The sequence below is a fragment of the Dendrobates tinctorius genome, unplaced genomic scaffold, assembly GCF_039654945.1.
Source record: "Dendrobates tinctorius isolate UK_male_01 unplaced genomic scaffold, ASM3965494v1 ptg000011l, whole genome shotgun sequence".
Taxonomy (NCBI): Eukaryota; Metazoa; Chordata; class Amphibia; order Anura; family Dendrobatidae; genus Dendrobates; species Dendrobates tinctorius.
The window spans coordinates 40,062,324-40,084,292 of record NW_027361679.1 but is presented as its reverse complement, the minus strand read 5'-3'; the positions used below and the strand labels follow the sequence as shown (position 1 = coordinate 40,084,292).

Genomic DNA, 21,969 nt, shown 5'->3' with positions numbered 1-21,969 from the left:
TAAATTTAGTCTCTGGAAGCAGATTCTCATGTGATCTGTGTCCGGCCCATAGTCCTGAAGGGCTCATTTATAAATAAGAAAACATGGATTTCCCTGGAATAAGACATCAGATGACAGATTTCAATGCATCCTTTTATTCAGTTTCCTATGCCCTACATGCCCAAATAGACGGCTTAGGGGGTTTGATTCTATTGACAGATTCCCTTTAATTTGCATGTAAATTAAAACAGCAATTTTTCAGTCAGGGAGTAACAGATTACATCAGTAATGGTATACATTATCTTTCAGAGATCAACATGGCCATATAAACAGTTTTGGGGGGTGGATCGTGCAGAAAGCTTTCCTATTTTTTCATTTTAGACTATAGTTTTGTTAGAAGAGCCAGCTAAAAAAATGTGATTTGTAGGTAAACCCTTCAACAAATGTACTTCCCCTGAAGAATCACCATAAATGAAATTAATATGGAATTCTAAGTTTAGACATTTATAGCATATCCAAAAGATATATATACCATAACTGTCTGAGACCTCACCTATCGGAAGGACAAAGCCCTCACACAGAGTAGATTATCACACCGCCAGAAATGAAGAGACAACTTGCTGTAGTTTAGCAAAAAGATTCACAAGACTCTAGTTCAGTAGCCACACAACTAGTCCGTTACCGCCTGACCACAGCGTTGCGGACCTAGTACTTCATGCGGCATCCCCAGCACCTCTTCTGTTTAGGAATCCTGTGTGCTTCACACCACAACATAATGACATTAGGCGGTCTACAAATCAGAAGTGTCAAAGTTGACGAAAGTGGTCGGGGGTTTGCAGTTCTCTGGTGTGGTAGTGTCGGACTACCAATGCATTTTTCACAATTTTTTCCTCAACCCTAGCGGCTCTCTGCGTTTGTTTCAACAGGAGTTCCGTTTGATCGAGTATTTACCGTAAGGTTTTTCTACAGAAGACAGTAGAGATGAATGAGTATGTGCGGCATATCTCCACTAACAGCACACAAGATGGGGTTATTCTCTCGAGAAAAGTGCAGGCCCCACCAGAAGGGCCAGCATGTGGCAGATATTAAAGGCATGACCATGCATAACCCAAAATGGTTATATTCTTTTCAACATTCAGCGGGATGTTTGTATTATGAGACAAACCATGCATGCCTTCACAGAGCGTGAGACACTCTTTGCAGCTACTGTCCATTCTGTCTAGATCAGAGCCTGGAATGGACCACATCTACAGTGGGGCAAAAAAGTATTTAGTCAGTCAGCAATAGTGCAAGTTCCACCACTTAAAAAGATGAGAGGCGTCTGTAATTTACATCATAGGTAGACCTCAACTATGGGAGACAAACTGAGAAAAAAAAATCCAGAAAATCACATTGTCTGTTTTTTTTTCATTTTATTTGCATATTATGGTGGAAAATAAGTATTTGGTCAGAAACAAAATTTCATCTCAGTACTTTGTGATATATCCTTTGTTGGCAATGACAGAGGTCAAACGTTTTCTGTAAGTCTTCACAAGGTTGCCACACACTGTTGTGGGTATGTTGGCCCATTCCTCCATGCAGATCTCCTCTAGAGCAGTGATGTTTTTGGCTTTTCGCTTGGCAACACGGACTTTCAACTCCCTCCAAAGGTTTTCTATAGGGTTGAGATCTGGAGACTGGCTAGGCCACTCCAGGACCTTGAAATGCTTCTTACGAAGCCACTCCTTCGTTGCCCTGGCAGTGTGCTTTGGATCATTGTCATGTTGAAAGACCCAGCCACGTTTCATCTTCAATGCCCTTGCTGATGGAAGGAGGTTTGCACTCAAAATCTCACGATACATGGCCCCATTCATTCTTTCATGTACCCGGATCAGTCGTCCTGGCCCCTTTGCAGAGAAACAGCCCCAAAGCATGATGTTTCCACCACCATGCTTTACAGTATGTATGGTGTTTGATGGATGCAACTCAGTATTTTTCCTCCAAACACGACAAGTTGTGTTTCTACCAAACAGTTCCAGTTTGGTTTCATCAGACCATAGGACATTCTCCCAAAACTCCTCTGGATCATCCAAATGCTCTCTAGCAAACTTCAGACGGGCCCGGATATGTACAGGCTTAAGCAGTGGGACACGTCTGGCACTGCAGGATCTGAGTCCATGGTGGCGTAGTGTGTTACTTATGGTAGGCCTTGTTACATTGGTCCCAGCTCTCTGCAGTTCATTCACTAGGTCCCCCCGCGTGGTTCTGGGATTTTTGCTCACCGTTCTTGTGATCATTCTGACCCCACGGGGTGGGATTTTGCGTGGAGCACCAGATCGAGGGAGATTATCAGTGGTCTTGTATGTCTTCCATTTTCTAATTATTGCTCCCACAGTTGATTTCTTCACTCCAAGCTGGTTGGCTATTGCAGATTCAGTCTTCCCAGCCTGGTGCAGGGCTACAATTTTGTTTCTGGTGTCCTTTGACAGCTCTTTGGTCTTCACCATAGTGGAGTTTGGAGTCAGACTGTTTGAGGGTGTGCACAGGTGTCTTTTTATACTGATAACAAGTTTAAACAGGTGCTATTACTACAGGTAATGAGTGGAGGAAAGAGGAGACTCTTAAAGAAGAAGTTACAGGTCTGTGAGAGCCAGAAATCTTGATTGCTTGTTTCTGACCAAATACTTATTTTCCACCATAATATGCAAATAAAATGAAAAAAAAACAGACAATGTGATTTTCTGGATTTTTTTTTCTCAGTTTGTCTCCCATAGTTGAGGTCTACCTATGATGTAAATTACAGACGCCTCTCATCTTTTTAAGTGGTGGAACTTACACTATTGCTGACTGACTAAATACTTTCTTGCCCCACTGTATAATAGAGGAATTGAAAATGGGTGTTTTAAACAAGTGTGCTCTTTACCGATTTTCACCTAGATCTTATGCTGCACCATCAGATTTTCTCTCTGGTCTTTGAGCCTAAAGTTTTCTGTTCGGATCTGAGCAGTTGTGCTTAAACATTGCGTTTTGCCTATTCAGCATTGAAAATAAAGCAGAAAGTGCCAATAAAACTATGCCAACCTGGAGGAGAGGTGGACCTTTTACTGTAATTGCTTCTATAATGACTTAAAGGAAAGTGAATTTCCTCTAAGTTAAGATTCTGTTTTTCTTGCATTTCTTGCTTCCGGAGTGGATACATATAACCACAAAGAATTTGAGTTACGGGCCATGGATCTGGTAACTGTGGGGAGCGGTCTTATTGCAGTTTCTCTCTAAAATTACAAAGACTTGGTCACAAGCTGTGCATTTTTGTGTGATGACCAAAGGCAGCTCATGGGAACCAATCTTGTTTTTCTCCATAAGTTCTGGAAATTGGTGGGCAGTTTTCTATTTTATCTTACCTGTTGCACCTAAAAATCTTTTTTAATAAATGCTCATTAAAGATTGCAAATTTATTAATATCTGTTATATATTATTTATTGTTTCTTCTGTATAAGTTTAGTAGGGTGTGAGAAAAGTGGACTCCTAGATCATTGGTTTTCTGAAAAAAGCATGATCTAGGAAGAGGGGTGAATGCAAGGTAGAAGAGATGACTGCGCTCACTCTCATTCTCCACTGAGAATCTGGATCCCTGGTATTTAATATTATTGGTGGCCGGTCGTGTGTGGACAACCAGGGTGGACCATCCAGTGAAGGAATTTTTGTTTCAAAAATAGTTGACAGTGGCCAAAGAAGGGGGACTTCAGATTGATGACCGGATTATCGAGGTAAATGGAAAATACTTACCAAGAGTGACACATGACCAAGCAGTGGAAGCCTTTAAAACTGCCAAAGAACCCAACGTGGTGCAAGTTTTATGAAGAACACAAAGATGTACAACGCCCCATCCGATGTGCAGATAATGGACACCGGGACACAGATTGACATAACTTTCGAGCACATTATGACCCTGACTAAAATAAACTCAACATCTCCACCAGTATCTGCTCTGGATCTACATCTCATAAATGAAGAGCATTCGTCACCTCACAAATATTTTGACCCCAATGACTTCATGGGAGGATTGCCTCAAGATATTGTCAGAGATGAGTTGGAATTGGAGGAGATAGACTTTTACGGACTGAACAGCCAGAATAAGCTGGGCCTCACGGTGTGCTACAGGACGGATGACGAGGACAACATGTGGATTTATGTCAGTGAAATTGACCCCAATAGCATTGCCGCTAAAAATGGACGGATCAGAGAGGGCGATCTTATCATACAGATTAATGACATTGACGTTCACAACCACGAAGAAGCAGTCGCCCTCCTCACAAGTGAAGACACAAATGTTTTCGTTTTGGTGGCAAGGCCAGAACTACAGCTGGATGAAGAATGGATGGACGATGACAGAAATGATTTTCTAGAAGATTTGCACATGGACATGTTGGAGGAGGAACACCACCAAACAATGCAATTTACAGCCTGCATGCTCCAGCAGAAAAAAACTTGAGAAATAACTTGAGGAGATGGATGAACAACGGACACGGCAACAATTTTATCCAACCAGATCGAGAAAGACAGCGGCGTGGGGCGCACGGACAAAAGCACTCGCAAAGACGAGAGCTCGGAGCAGGATGATCACACCACGTCGTCCAATACGCTCGGCAGCCAGAAAAAACTCGTACAGTCAGGACATATTGGGCAGCAGAGACATGCAGCTCAGTGACAAGTCCTTCATCTCCCCCGATTGCACGGACGCCGACTTCTTCGGCATCCCCATTGGCTATGTTAATAGTTCCTGTGATGGACACTGAACATTAGGCCCTCACACAGTTTAAGTCATTAGATGTAATGCCTGATTGCTTCATAAATAATATCTATTACACCAAGGAACAAGAAAATTTGTTTCCTGAAATATTTAACATATCAGGAGCAGACCTATAAACATTTGGGTCCCGATTTCTCAAAACAATTTTGTAAATTCGCTACATTTTTGAGCATCTTGTAACTTTTGGTGTTTTCATGTCAGTTTTTCTCAGGTTGGTCAAAATGGGTAGAACTGAGGGGGATGGGGCGGGGCATAAGGATGTAACAACACTATAGCTCCAATAATTGATGACCAGCTGTGGCTTTCCTTTCTTCAGAAATCTTCCTCCAATCTTTGACTGGAGGAAGATTTCTGGCATGACGCACATGCCACTTGTCAGACACTCCTTATTCATGAAGAGTCATCCGAATCTTCAAGAATCAGTCGCGTAACATAAGTATCCAGCATGTCCACTTTCGGACCTCTGAGACCTCTTTTCTCGATCAGATGAGCCTCTGTCAGAGGAGTCTGGCAGCAGCTCTCTCGTAGAGAATACAGACTCCTGTGTGTGGAGGAGTCAGGAGAGATAGCTGCCAGACAAACAGAACATCTATTATGAATGATGGGATTTACTGTTCTGGTGGAGACTCAGACTCTGAGATTATAAAAGACATTATGAATTCATTTCTGCTTTCTCTCAGAAACTACCCCATTCTTGCCGATAGGCTGCGTTTTATATGGTCTTCATATTCCGCAGGACCTTATACTATAGGTGTAGCAATTACAAGGGTGCAGATATTTACAGTTGGTTGGCGTCCTCTGACACTTTCTCAACTGCTTAATTTGCAAAGTCAAAAGTCCCAGCCATATTGTGACTCTATTTGTTTGGCGGAGCAGTGAAACCACCAATGTTGCATTAATATATTTATGATCTATAATCGTCTATAATACATTTCTTATAGTCTCAAGAAGTTGGCACATTTTTTTTTTCAACTTGTAGTGCCTTGCAACTAATTTTTTGTGCTATTTGGGATCAACTGAATTAGAAGCTTTGGACTTCACTTGCTCTTTTTAATGCTGTAGATACATTTATTTATAGTTTTCTGCTGTAACATTTGCCTTTTTTAGTTCTATAATTGTCATGAAGAAAAAACAAAGGACTTAACCACAATTTTCCACACCTGAATAGGGTGTTTCTTCAGTAAATGCTTTTCTACTTAAAAGGATTTCATAACCAGGTTGTTGCCACATAATCTGAGAGCAGGATGATATAGAGACAGAGACCCTGTTTCCAGCAATGTAAAACATACTGGGCTGCTTGCTGTAGTTTTAATAAAATCACAGTTTTATTAGGAGATTATCAGTAGAAGACCAGTAAATCTACCGACCATGTAGTCCTCCATATTCAAGAGCTCCTACCCAGGGGTGGATTAAGGGTAGCCAGGGCCCGGGGCAGTTCAGACTCTGTGGGCCCCCCTCGTCACGTGACGGGGGTCACGAATCGTAGAGCCACACTCTACATAGAGAATAATGGGGCCTCCAGCACCGACCTCCACCCGCAGAGCCACACTCTACATAGAGAATAATGGGGCCTCCAGCACCGACCTCCACCCGCAGAGCCCCACTCCACATAGAGAATAATGGAGCCTCCAGCACCGACCTCCACCCGCAGAGCCGCACTCCACATAGAGAATAATGGAGCCTCCAGCACCGACCTCCACCCGCAGAGCCCCACTCCACACAGAGAATAATGGAGCCTCCAGCACCGACCTCCACCCGCAGAGCCGCACTCCACATAGAGAATAATGGAGCCTCCAGATCCAACCTCCACCCGCAGAGCCCCACTCCACACAGAGAATAATGGAGCCTCCAGCACTGACCTCCACCCGCAGAGCCGCACTCCACACAGAGAATAATGGAGCCTCCAGCACCGACCTCCACCCGCAGAGCCGCACTCCACATAGAGAATAATGGAGCCTCCAGCACTGACCTCCACCCGCAGAGCCGCACTCCACACAGAGAATAATGGAGCCTCCAGCACCGACCTCCACCCGCAGAGCCCCACTCCACATAGAGAATAATGGGGCCTCCAGCACCGACCTCCACCCGCAGAGCCACACTCCACATAGAGAATAATGGAGCCTCCAGCACCGACCTCCACCCGCAGAGCCGCACTCCACATAGAGAATAATGGAGCCTCCAGCACCGACCTCCACCCGCAGAGCCGCACTCCACATAGAGAATAATGGGGCCTCCAGCACCGACCTCCACCCGCACTCCACATAGAGAATAATGGGGCCTCCAGCACCGACCTCCACCCGCAGAGCCGCACTCCAGATAGAGAATAATGGAGCCTCCAGCACCGACCTCCACCCGCAGAGCCGCACTCCACATAGAGAATAATGGGGCCTCCAGCACCGACCTCCACCCGCAGAGCCACACTCCACATAGAGAATAATGGAGCCTCCAGCACCGACCTCCACCCGCAGAGCCGCACTCCACATAGAGAATAATGGAGCCTTCAGCACCGACCTCCACCCGCAGAGCCGCACTCCACATAGAGAATAATGGGGCCTCCGGCACCGACCTCCACCCGCAGACCCGCACTCCACATAGAGAATAATGGAGCCTCCAGCACCGACCTCCACCTGCAGAGCCCCACTCCACATAGAGAATAATGAAGCCTCCAGCACCGACCTCCACCCGCAGAGCCGCACTCCACATAGAGAATAATGGAGCCTCCAGATCCGACCTCCACCCGCAGAGCCCCACTCCACACAGAGAATAATGGAGCCTCCAGCACTGACCTCCACCCGCAGAGCCGCACTCCACACAGAGAATAATGGAGCCTCCAGCACCGACCTCCACCCGCAGAGCCGCACTCCACATAGAGAATAATGAAGCCTCCAGCACTGACCTCCACCCGCAGAGCCGCACTCCACACAGAGAATAATGGAGCCTCCAGCACCGACCTCCACCCGCAGAGCCCCACTCCACACAGAGAATAATGGAGCCTCCAGCACCGACCTCCACCCGCAGAGCCCCACTCCACATAGAGAATAATGGGGCCTCCAGCACCGACCTCCACCCGCAGCGCCACACTCCACATAGAGAATAATGGAGCCTCCAGCACCGACCTCCACCCGCAGAGCCGCACTCCACATAGAGAATAATGGAGCCTCCAGCACCGACCTCCACCCGCAGAGCCGCACTCCACATAGAGAATAATGGGGCCTCCAGCACCGACCTCCACCCGCACTCCACATAGAGAATAATGGGGCCTCCAGCACCGACCTCCACCCGCAGAGCCGCACTCCACATAGAGAATAATGGAGCCTCCAGCACCGACCTCCACCCGCAGAGCCGCACTCCACATAGAGAATAATGGGGCCTCCAGCACCGACCTCCACCCGCAGAGCCGCACTCCACATAGAGAATAATGGAGCCTCCAGCACCGACCTCCACCCGCAGAGCCGCACTCCACATAGAGAATAATGGGGCCTCCGGCACCGACCTCCACCCGCAGACCCGCACTCCACATAGAGAATAATGGAGCCTCCAGCACTGACCTCCACCCGCAGAGCCGCACTCCACATAGAGAATAATGGAGCCTCCAGCACCGACCTCCACCCGCAGAGCCGCACTCCACATAGAGAATAATGGAGCCTCCAGCACCGACCTCCACCCGCAGAGCCACACTCCACATAGAGAATAATGGGGCCTCCAGCACCGACCTCCACCCGCAGAGCCGCACTCCACATAGAGAATAATGGGGCCTCCAGCACCGACCTCCACCCGCACTCCACATAGAGAATAATGGGGCCTCCAGCACCGACCTCCACCCGCAGAGCCGCACTCCACATAGAGAATAATGGAGCCTCCAGCACCGACCTCCACCCGCAGAGCCGCACTCCACATAGAGAATAATGGAGCCTCCAGCACCGACCTCCACCCACAGAGCCCCACTCCACATAGAGAATAATGGGGCCTCCAGCACCAACCTCCACCCGCAGAGCCCCACTCCACATAGAGAATAATGGAGCCTCCAGCACCGACCTCCACCCGCAGAGCCGCACTCCACATAGAGAATAATGGGGCCTCCAGCACCGACCTCCACCCGCACTCCACATAGAGAATAATGGGGCCTCCAGCACCGACCTCCACCCGCAGAGCCGCACTCCACATAGAGAATAATGGAGCCTCCAGCACCGACCTCCACCCGCAGAGCCGCACTCCACATAGAGAATAATGGGGCCTCCAGCACCGACCTCCACCCGCAGAGCCGCACTCCACATAGAGAATAATGGAGCCTCCAGCACCGACCTCCACCCGCAGAGCCGCACTCCACATAGAGAATAATGGAGCCTCCAGCACCGACCTCCACCCGCAGAGCCGCACTCCACATAGAGAATAATGGAGCCTCCAGCACCGACCTCCACCCGCAGAGCCGCACTCCACATAGAGAATAATGGAGCCTCCAGCACCGACCTCCACCCGCAGAGCCGCACTCCACATAGAGAATAATGGAGCCTTCAGCACCGACCTCCACCCGCAGAGCCGCACTCCACATAGAGAATAATGGGGCCTCCGGCACCGACCTCCACCCGCAGACCCGCACTCCACATAGAGAATAATGGAGCCTCCAGCACTGACCTCCACCCGCAGAGCCGCACTCCACATAGAGAATAATGGAGCCTCCAGCACCGACCTCCACCCGCAGAGCCGCACTCCACATAGAGAATAATGGAGCCTCCAGCACCGACCTCCACCCGCAGAGCCACACTCCACATAGAGAATAATGGGGCCTCCAGCACCGACCTCCACCCGCAGAGCCGCACTCCACATAGAGAATAATGGAGCCTCCAGCACCGACCTCCACCCGCACTCCACATAGAGAATAATGGGGCCTCCAGCACCGACCTCCACCCGCAGAGCCGCACTCCACATAGAGAATAATGGAGCCTCCAGCACCGACCTCCACCCACAGAGCCCCACTCCACATAGAGAATAATGGAGCCTCCAGCACCGACCTCCACCTGCAGAGCCGCACTCCACATAGAGAATAATGGAGCCTCCAGCACCGACCTCCACCCACAGAGCCCCACTCCACATAGAGAATAATGGGGCCTCCAGCACCAACCTCCACCCGCAGAGCCGCACTCCACATAGAGAATAATGGAGCCTCCAGCACCGACCTCCACCCGCAGAGCCACACTCCACATACATGGCTGCTCTCAGTGCTCTGTGCTGTGCGCACAGGACCTGTGATGAGGTCACAGGAGGGGAGGAGACAGGGGTCACATGATCGGGGGCCCTGACACCTTACCTCCTGTGATCTCATCACAAGCCTTTGCACGCTACCAGCAGCATCAGCGTTCACGCTACTTGTAGATGCTGCTGGTAGCAGAGCACATAATGCCGCCCCCACGGTCACTCACTTTTAGGTGGGGAGAAGATGGAGTGCCATTGCAGCAGCCAGCAGGAATGTGGTGGGGGCCCCCTTAGAAGCTCTTGTGGTGGGGGCCCCGGGGCTGAAGCCCCGCCTGCCCTGCCTATAATCCGGCCCTGCGCAGTGGCGGATTATAATGGGGCAATTTACTGGCCTGGGCTGTGGGCCCCTTAACCCCACTGGGCCCGGGGCAACTGCCCAAATTGACCTCATTATAATCCGCCACTGCTCCTACCACTGGCAGTTTTCTGCCTATGCACAGTGTAGCCAGAAAGCTGCCAATCAGTGGTGTGGGTGGGGTTATTCAGAGCTCAGCATTTAGAGAACTAGATATGCAGCAGATAAAAAAAAAAGATTTTATCAATATTGCAGCAGGCAGCCCACTGGAATTAGGAACTCTGCCCCTACATTATGCTACCCTCAGATGGGATAGCAGAACCCTAGTAATAGCTGTTACTGCTGGCCTTCATTTTGCTATTTAGCATAGCTAGGGTTTTCTTCCCACTGGTATTTGACTGTTTTTACCATTAATTCATGCTGAAAGTCTGGTGCCACTATTTCATGTTTACCGCCTGTGACGGGTCAACAGTGAGCGTACTTCAGATGATTAATGACTGGCCGAGTGCTAAGGATCATGTGTACCAGGAATAATTAGGGTAATTGTTACTTCAAAGTCAGGATTTCTTTGTGGGAAGCCACCCCCATTTTCAGAGCAAATCACACCTATTTCATACCCAGACTTGGCTGGTGTGGTTTGTTAGGAAATGTGACGATGCCAAACAAAATACTTTCCTTCTGGATAGACTGCTTTGTTGGCTGCATAATAGTGTTTCTGCTTAGTTTCAATAGTTTTCAATAGTTTTCTATGTTCATTAAACAAAGAAACCTACTTTGATCAGGCTGGAAAGTGTGCCGGAAAAAAATCCATCGCTGATTTTGATGTAGGTTATGTGCACACGTGCAGAATTGCCACGGAAATTTCCACGGCAATTCCGCAACTCCCTGCCGCGGGAAATTCGCATGCAGAATTGCCGCGAAAAACTAGCATTTTGTAAGCGTAATCAGCTTGCAGAATGCTAGCGTTTTCCAAGCGATCTGTAGCATCGCTTGGAAAACTGATTGACAGGTTGGTCACACTCGTCAAACATAGTGTTTGACAAGTGTGACCAACTTTTTACTATTGAGGCCGCCTATGCGGCATCAGTAGTAAAAGATGGAATGTAAAAAATAATAAAAAAAATAAAAATGAATGTTATTGTCACCTTCCGACAGCCCCGATCTGCTCTGCGGTGCTCCCAGCATCTTCCGGTCCCAGTAATGCTTTGTGCGAAGGAGCTGCGATGACGTCATGCTCGCGAGAGCGCAAAGCATTACTGGGATCGGAAGATGCCGGGAGCGTGGTGAGAGGCGGGAAGGACTCTGGTGGCCATCAGAAGATGAGAATAACAATATTTTTTATTTTAATTCTATTTTTTACAAGAGTATGGTACCCAGGGCATGGAGGACAGTCTCTCCTCCTCCAGACCCTGGGTACCATCCGCACATGATGCGCTCACTTCACGCATGGTGGACATAGCCACATACGAAAAATGAGAGTTTCAATGCAATCCTATGGGTGCGGAATCCCCGCGATTCTGCAAAAAGAATGAGCATGCTGTGGATTTTTCCACTATGCGATTCCACAGCGGAAAAATCCACAGCATTATCACAGCATTGCAGAATCCCATAGGGTTGTATGGGATGCGTTTTATTTTGCGTTTTTGCGGCGATTCCGTGTGTAAAAAAAATGCTGCGAAAAAACCGCAATGTGTGAACGCAGCCTAAATGTGTTGCAGAATCAAGGTTTTGCATGATGATTTGTCGGATTTTAGTACAGACATGGAGTAGATTTTACCCTACACCTTGCAAAGGATGAAATCTGCAGATGTCTTGAAATCTACACCACTGGTTAAGTTACCCATGGATTCTATGAAGATTTTTTTTCTACAGCATGGTTAGTGTTATTCTTGAATTGTTTCTTGAGCAGCACACCACTTGCCAGTCTCTTTGAATTCCTTGTTACTGACGGGAGAGGGTAGGGAGGCTGGCACGCCTGCTTGAGTAATAGATCTGGTTCAATAGTTTAATCGTATTGATGAGCTTATGTTGACATGACCGTAATAATCAGATGAGTGCTTTCCGTCGTTATGATGGATAACACTCGTCCCCATGTTATTCAATGAGGCCGTGCACGTGTATGATTGCAGCATGCATAATTTTCCTGATTTACGGTAATTAGAACGCACTTGGCCATTCAAGCCTATGGGTTCGTGAGAAAAATTAGACCACACTTGGATGACACCCGAATGCAGTCCAATTTTTACAGACAGGTTGAATGGAGCAGTTTGAGAAGCTTTTTTTTTTTTTTTTTTTTTATTCTCTACATCCAAGAAAATCAGATCACACTCTAATCAAACTCTCATCAGTCAGAATATGATTAGCATAATTAAACCAATTTCTTTCGGATGAGAGAAAAACAGTTGTGTTAAGGCCCCGTCACACTAAGCGACTTACCAGCGATCCCGACACCGATATCAAGGTGTCAGGATCGCTAGTAAGTCACTATGTGATCGCTGGTGAGCTGTCACACAGACAGCTTCACCAGCGATCAGCACAGCGATGCCGAGCGCCCGGCATCGCTGGCCATCGCTGTAAAAAATAGAATCAAAATAAAAAATATAGTTATTCTCACCTTCTGACGTCCCGTTCAGCCATCCTGCCTCTCTCCACGCTCCGGTCCCAGTGATCCTTTGCACGAATGACCGCGAGATGTCACGGTCTCGAGGGATAACAAAGTCTCGCGGTCATTCGTGCAAAGGATCACTGGGACCGGAGCGTGGAGAGGCAGGATGGCTGAACGGGACGTCGAAAGGTGAGAATAACAATATTTTTTATTTTTTTTTTATTATTTTTTACACCTGATCGCTGGTCTCCCGCCTGTCACACACAGCGATGCGTGCTGGCCAGCGGGAGACCAGCGACCAAAGAAATGTTCTGAGGTTTCTTCCAGCGATCAGCGATACCGGCAGGGGGGCCGCTCGCTGATCGCTGTCACACATAGCGATCTCGCTGGTGAGATCGCTGTTACGTCACAAAAGTTGTGACTCCGCAGCGATCTCGCTACCGAGCTTGCTTAGTGAGACGGGGCATTTACCCTAACGTTACTAGGACACATTAACACTCTGTCAGTGCATGTTCTGGCAGTCTACTCTATTATCACTATATTTGCATATAGACATAAAGGAAAAGTAGCAGCATAATTAGGACACCTGCTTTGAATATTTCCAATACAGGCGGGTGCTGATTTTTCAAGCCTGATAACAGCAGCTGAGTCAGGAGCTGAGAGGTATAACTCTGGCTGAGATTTCATGAATTGACTCCTCAGCCTGTAATGTTGCTGCTGCACATATTGGCCAGGCTGTGGAGGTTGATCTCCTTGGCAACACGCTGTACACTATGTAAAATAAGCTCTCACGTCAGGGGAATGACAGCAGATCGAAAAAGCAAGTCGTGCTGTCTGATAAACTACAACAATTTCATAATATGAAACTACTCCTTGAAACTTCATTCACTTTGCTGCTGTTAGTGTGCTGCACATTTTCTGCCTGGAATGCCATGTCCGAATACCGATTTATTACACCATTTAAAATGCAGAGCGAAGAAGACTTCACAATGGTGTGCCTGTGATCCAGATTCTGGTCATTGATCCAAAGTATATACTCTATTGCGTATATCGTTTCACAATTTCCTGGAACTTTTATACAAGCTTCAAAATGAAAGATTTTTCTGTTTTCTGGTGAAATCTGGAAGCCACCAGCTAGATAAGAATGATTCTTATTTTTTATCTCTGTTGGTACTTTTTTTTATAGTAGTGGTGTGAATGGCCGAATACAAATATTAGTAATTATTAATATAGTATCGATATCAATTGTGTAGAATGAGCTGTTTCCAAGGCCAGAATTAGAAAACAAATGTATCAATTCTCTATAAAGCACAAAGGAAAAATAAGTAAGACATATACAAAAGATAATAAAGCTGTATTTATATTGAAGCAATGATTCAGAGTCTGTTAATGAAGATATGCATCACTATAAGGCTGTGTTGATGAAACGGCCGTCATTTATGTCCGTGTGCACAACAAGTAGGTAGGATGGATGTATGAATCAGATTTTTCAGAAATGACCATTATGGACGATCTCGATGTCTTACCAAACATCATTTTTTTGTATGGGCGGCGTGCCTTTCAAGTTGCACTTGAATTTGACCTCTTTATTTTCTCTGTCTATGAGTAATGTGAAACGTATGATATTTCCCCGCACACTTGCTGGCCACACGTTTGCATGTGCTATTGTTTCTGGCGTCTTTCCAGAGAAACTGTTAGCCGGGCATGAAATTTCCTTTGATCCTCTGCAATCTCCACATGTCCATTGCTGCTGAAAGAACAAATTTTTTGAGGGTAACATAAATAGATAAAATGGTGTAAATATCCTACTTTGAAACACAATGGTACTTTGTGAGCAGTGTTCACTAATTCATCAAGATGAATAATTGAACAGTTTCAGAGCTCTGTAAACGTCAGCAGCTGGGGAGAAAAGCAGATGTATCTGCTTCTTTTTACAGGGATTCTCATGGTATATGCATCCCTCAACATTGAAGTTGCATCACCAAGAAGGAAAGTTTGTGGAATAATAGCCTCACAGGATCGAAAAGCAAATGATGAAAAATGGCAACAACATTTTCCGAACATCTTTTATTCAGTATAGAGTATGAGTACGGAAATACCCGCACTTGTACTCCTTGGCTGCTACCAGGGGGGTTATTAATAGATATCTAATGCACTTGGGGATGTAAATCAAAAAGATCTGCTGCTGGCAGCTTCCTTTGCTGAACAATGCAGAGCATGTTAGCTCATTTACGCCACAGAAGCTGCTCACAGTAGCTTGAGCAACGTGCTGCCTGGAATTGTTGTGTTGAAGAACAACTTTTTGGACATTTTGAAGAAATGGCCATACCACTGGTTCTACCACCAGTGTTCACACCATTCCTACTCCCAGGATTATGAAGTGGGCAGGCATGATGTACAGTAGCCGGACATCGCTACTCTTCATTCCAGGTACACTAACAACTCTGCATTACATTGATTTGGTAATTGAATTGGTTGTACAACCATTTTTCCAAAGGTCCCAGGAGTCGTTTTTCTACATGAAGGTGCCAGGCCATATGACCTAAAAGTGCTACCATTGCCTCCAGCATCTCTGCAGTAGTCTCCCATCAAGCCTGGCTGGGTTGTTAACTGTCCAGAAATCCCTGGAGAAGCCATAAAAATAACACTCATTTTGAACTGTCCGTAAAAAATATTTGAGGCGTCCGTGATTTTTTATTTTTAAGTTGAACAAACTTATACAGATTATTTGGACTGTAACTATCCTAATTTTACATTATCATAAGTCATGTCATCATAAGTTTACAGTGGATGCAACTTATGTTCCCATATCAGGACTATGGGATGTAGACATGAATCACTTATAATAATAATAATAATAATTATAATTATTATTTATTATGGTTTTTCAATGTGGCCATAAAAAAATTCTTTTCATAATTATTTGATAAATTGTCCAGAAAAATAAAATCAACTTGGCAAATCTGCATCAATCACATCTGTGACATCATTGGTCGGCAATTATAAAGGAAGCTGCCATCAGCGGACCTTGATGATGTACTTTCCCAACTGCATTAAGTGTGACAGAAGATTTCTCGGATCACTATTAATCACTTCATTGACAACATGGCAAGGTGTGTAAGTGGGTTTTTTTCTGCACGTGGCGTTTCTCTCACACTCAGTACTGGTTAAATTGAGATGGTTTTTAAAATGTTACCATTTTTTCATCATTAGGATATGTTTTTGAGATTCTCGTGCTTCGGGGCGGCCTGTGGGCGGTCTTCATGTGGTGTTCTGCTTACATATTCATCTGTATGGCTTATGACAGGTCACTGATCCCTCAGTTACCTGCTCTAAATTTTACATACTGTAAAAAAGTAAAAAAATGTGCATTCATCATGCAGGCGCCTACGATGTAGCATGATCAGATCTATAATTTCCATATATTCATTTTATTTAGTGATATAAATTTCTTGAGGAAAAAAAATTCTTCCTTAAATTGGCACTGGTTGTACCTGCACAGTAGCATCATTCGTAACGCCATTGATGCTACTGCGCAGGCGCCACCGCCGACACCATTTTGCTAGAAGGAAAAAAGTTTTTTCCACCAATATGGCGCCGGCGTTTATCAGCTGGGCCATTATAGTAGCTTTATTTTGTTTCTCTGAAACCAATTGAGAGTTTCTTTGGCTGTGTGTGTTTGGGATCATTGTCTTGCTGATATGTCCACCTCGTTTCATCTTCACTATCCTGGTAGATGGTATCATATTTTTTTCAAGAATGTCTCTGTATATTTGTCCATTCATCCTTCCTTCAATTAATTGAAGTTTGTCAGTGTCATAAGCTGATAAACAGCTCCATACCATGATGTTGCCACCTCCAAACTTCATTGTTGGTATGGTGTTTTTGGGGTGATATGCAGTGCCTTTTGACTTTCAAACTCTATGTGTATTAAGGCATCCAAAGAGTTGAATTTTGGTCTCATCTGACCAGACTATATTCTTTCAGTATTTCACAGGCTTGTCTAACTGTTGTTGAACAAATTGTACAAGCAATTGAACATGCTTCTTATTCAGCAATGAAGTCTTGCATGGTGAGCGTGCAAACAGGCCATGGAGGTTGTGTACAATACAATACTTGTAGTTTTCTTTGATGCAATAGTACCTACTGATTCCAGGTCTGTCTGTAGCTCTCATCAGGTGGTCCTTGACTCTTGGACAACTCTTCTGATAATTCTTATTTCACCTCTGTTTGAAATCTTGCAGAGAGCACCTGGTCATGTCCGGTTTATGGTGAAAATGATGTTCTTTTCCACTTCTGGATTATGGCCTCAACTGTGCTCACCGGAACCTTCAGTAATTTGGAAATTATGTAACCAATGGCATCTGTAGGCTTTTTAACAATAAGATTATGAAGGTCTTGAGACAGCTCATTCGGTTTACCCATCATGAGATGCTTCTTTTGTGCACCTTGGTAATGAGACAGTTTTTTTATAGGCCATCAGTTGAACCAGCTTATATAATTTTTCACAAAGTTTCAAGATTGCTTTTTAATTACTGGTAGATTCTAGCTGCTGTCTAGTGATGAGTGAGTATACTTGTTGCTCGGGTGGTCTCCCGAGTATTTTGGCGTGCTCGGAGATTTAGTTTTCATCCTCTCATCTGCTTGATTTGCGTCTTATAGACAGGCTGAGTACATGTGGGAATTCCCTAACAAACAGGCATTCCACACATGTATTCAGCCTGTCCAGCAGTCGCAAATCATGTAGCTGAGACGGCGAATTCTAAATCTCAGAGCACGCCAAAATACTCGGAGGACACCAGAGCATGCTTGGGAAGACCTGAGCAACGAGTATACTCGCTCATCACTACTGCTGTCATTACTTTCCATGTTTCTTTGCATCTCTCTTTCTTCATGTGTTAAATACTTCTTCACTGTGTCAAATTATTTGTCATTATTACTCATAACATAATTTATGTACACCTTTGGTTTGATTTCTTTGCTTGTGTGGATTGGATGGGTTGTTAATGACATGTGGTGAGAATTACATGTCAGTAGAACTTTTAGAAGTATATTTACTTAGAAAAATTGGTGACGTGGTCAATACTTATTTCACCTGCTATGTGTGGGTGTGTGTATGTATGTGTATGTATGTGTGTGTTCACTTGTCTGCAGCAGCTGTATGGAGGGTCAGAAACACAAGTAAAACACAGGTACAAGGTACAGTTGGATAGAAGCAAAGACGTAGTCAGACAATCTGGGGTCGGGCAGCACAGGTTCTGTATATGTTGTCGAGGTCAAGAGAAGAGATGTCAGGATAAATGGTAAACGAGCCGGGTCAATATGAGGAAAGATAAAACAAACGTCCACCCACAGGAACCTGAGACAAGCAACTGGGAACCAACAATTGGGCCAGGAGTGGTGGGAGGAGCTGCCTAATAAAACTGTTGCTGCCTAGTGATATGCTGGGGAAGGTAAACTGCAGGACAGAGCGGGGTTAAATTCTTGTAGGATGTGGTCGCGCCTCTCTTTAGACAGGTGGAGGCTCTCTTGGAACAGAGCTGTCCATGAGCACAAGGCAGCTCAGGGAGATGGTCTGACTCTGGGGAAGCACAGTGGAGAATATAGTGAGACGGTGTGTGAGACGCTGACGTGAAAATATACATGTTTCCGTGTGTTTGTCTAGAAATTCTCCTAGTCAATATAGCATATTCCAAGTGTGTGTTCTTCCGAATCTACAATAATATCAGATCGGTAAAGGTCCATGGTAGCAGGCGCAATATCCACGAATCATGTTAAAGTGGCGCTGTATGCAACCTATGACAGCATATTGATAAATAATGTAATAGAAGTTAATATAATTTCTTGCAAATTCTGTCTCCTGGTATGATGCCATCTTTTTTATAAAAATAACAATGAGGTAGCGTTTTCAGCAGGAGATCCCTCTCCCAAGTAAGAAGTTGGGAGACTAGAAAGAAGTGCGCTCTTGAAAAGAAAGGGTGACACAAACCCTTTATGAACAAGTTTAGCTGACCGATCACAGTCATTGTTTGTCATCTTAGCTTTTACCTGTGAATCCAATTTTTCCACAAATGGTCAAGGTACAAGTTGTGCATGTGTTCTTCACCTTAATTAAGGATGCTTCGTGAGTCTCCATTTCCCTAATGAGGCTCTCATGAGACTGAATACATCACCTATGCAACCATGCTGCTACTCCCTTGATAACTGTGATGCCAGTGGTTACTAGAACATCTCCTGCCACAGTGAAATTTGCTGGTCACAAGGATGCACAAACGAGCTGTGTGGTCGATTCCATTAGAGCCTAGATACACTCCTCTGTCTTATGGTTTGATAGGGACAGGTGATTTGCAAAACAGAGGACCATGCTTTTAGGCCATCATTTCCAGCAATTGGTTTCAGGACTGTTAGCTGGTATTTTTCATTATCAATCCAAGGAGAGTTTTATCAGCTTGTTCTTACATGGTCACAAAAAGAAATAAATCTTATAACAAAAGATGGTTTGCAGAAGAAACAAAGGGGCAGATTAATCAACATGTTCCAGTTGTAAAACGTAATTTATTACATTGTTATCCAACCACACAGATGTTTTTCCATTATTTGACCCTTTACTGCTTTCAATCCAGTCTCTGGTATTGGATAAAACCATCAAAACTTGTAGCGCTGGGGTCCTGGATTCAATTTCCACCAAGACAACATCTGCAAGGAGTTTGTATCTTCTCCCCATGTTTGCGTGGGTTTCCTCTGGGTACTCTGGTTTCCTCCCACTCTCCAAAGACATACTGATAGGGGCTCACAATCTAAATTCCCTTTGTGGACAGTGATGATAATGTGGAATATGATGGCGCTATGTAAATAATAAATACTTTTAGGACTACCGTCATGGCGTCTTTTCTTAATGGCACTATGACTGCTAATAAAGATCATTCTTCAAACATATACAAAACTTGACATACAGTGGGGCAAAAAAGTATTTAGTCAGTCAGCAATAGTGCAAGTTCCACCACTTAAAAAGATGAGAGGCGTCTGTAATTTACATCATAGGTAGACCTCAACTATGGGAGACAAACTGAGAAAAAAAAATCCAGAAAATCACATTGTCTGTTTTTTTTTCATTTTATTTGCATATTATGGTGGAAAATAAGTATTTGGTCAGAAACAAGCAATCAAGATTTCTGGCTCTCACAGACCTGTAACTTCTTCTTTAAGAGTCTCCTCTTTCCTCCACTCATTACCTGTAGTAATGGCACCTGTTTAAACTTGTTATCAGTATAAAAAGACACCTGTGCACACCCTCAAACAGTCTGACTCCAAACTCCACTATGGTGAAGACCAAAGAGCTGTCAAAGGACACCAGAAACAAAATTGTAGCCCTGCACCAGGCTGGGAAGACTGAATCTGCAATAGCCAACCAGCTTGGAGTGAAGAAATCAACTGTGGGAGCAATAATTAGAAAATGGAAGACATACAAGACCACTGATAATCTCCCTCGATCTGGTGCTCCACGCAAAATCCCACCCCATGGGGTCAGAATGATCACAAGAACGGTGAGCAAAAATCCCAGAACCACGCGGGGGGACCTAGTGAATGAACTGCAGAGAGCTGGGACCAATGTAACAAGGCTTACCATAAGTAACACACTACGCCACCATGGACTCAGATCCTGCAGTGCCAGACGTGTCCCACTGCTTAAGCCTGTACATATCCGGGCCCGTCTGAAGTTTGCTAGAGAGCATTTGGATGATCCAGAGGAGTTTTGGGGTAATGTCCTATGGTCTGATGAAACCAAACTGGAACTGTTTGGTAGAAACACAACTTGTCGTGTTTGGAGGAAAAAGAATACTGAGTTGCATCCATAAAACACCATACCTACTGTAAAGCATGGTGGTGGAAACATTATGCTTTGGGGCTGTTTCTCTGCAAAGGGGCCAGGACGACTGATCCGGGTACATGAAAGAATGAATGGGACCATGTATCGTGAGATTTTGAGTGCAAACCTCCTTCCATCAGCAAGGGCATTGAAGATGAAACGTGACTGGGTCTTTCAACATGACAATGATCCAAAGCACACTGCCAGGGCAACGAAGGAGTGGCTTCGTAAGAAGCATTTCAAGGTCCTGGAGTGGCCTAGCCAGTCTCCAGATCTCAACCCTATAGAAAACCTTTGGAGGGAGTTGAAAGTCCATGTTGCCAAGCGAAAAGCCAAAAACATCACTGCTCTAGAGGAGATCTGCATGGAGGAATGGGCCAACATACCAACAACAGTGTGTGGCAACCTTGTGAAGACTTACAGAAAACGTTTGACCTCTGTCATTGCCAACAAAGGATATATCACAAAGTATTGAGATGAAATTTTGTTTCTGACCAAATACTTATTTTCCACCATAATATGCAAATAAAATGAAAAAAAAAAACAGACAATGTGATTTTCTGGATTTTTTTTTCTCAGTTTGTCTCCCATAGTTGAGGTCTACCTATGATGTAAATTACAGACGCCTCTCATCTTTTTAAGTGGTGGAACTTGCACTATTGCTGACTGACTAAATACTTTTTTTCCCCACTGTACATTCAATTTAAGGGAGTCTGTGAAGGTCTGGCTATTTATACAGTGGGAATAGACTGTGATATTCTTGCTTTAGAAAAGAATGGAGAGACAGACTGAGCCCTAGTGGAACATCCAAATTTAAGTGTGACCACAGCTTTAGATGTTCTTCTTTTAAATCGTAATTTTTATTTAAATAAATTTTTCAATTTTTACAGGAAAATATTTTTTTCTTTTGCCATTTTACATTTTTCACTATAATTTACAGGTTGTCAACCAATATTATTCTATAATAATATTTTAACTTTTGGTTAAACGTTTTCAAGTATATAAAGTGTAAACACTCACAAACGAACAAACCCACAGACTCAGACGAAAGGAAAAAAAAAGGGGGGAGGGATAAGATGTAGAATATTGTGATTAATATTAACATTAATATCATTAATATCCATCTCACAGAGGTCACATATTTAACATGGCCCAAAAGAAATCTCAAGGAGACCAAATAAGGT

At 44.9% G+C, this 21,969-nt stretch overlaps 1 protein-coding gene and 1 pseudogene across 5 annotated transcripts in view; both read left to right on the top strand.

Moving 5' to 3' along the window:
• Nucleotides 1–21,969, top strand: part of PTPN13 (protein tyrosine phosphatase non-receptor type 13) — a 399,005-nt gene that overhangs the window by 91,606 nt on the left and 285,430 nt on the right. The gene's annotated exons all lie outside the window — the stretch shown is intronic.
• Nucleotides 3,556–6,339, top strand: LOC141099981 (E3 ubiquitin-protein ligase PDZRN3 pseudogene; annotated as a pseudogene).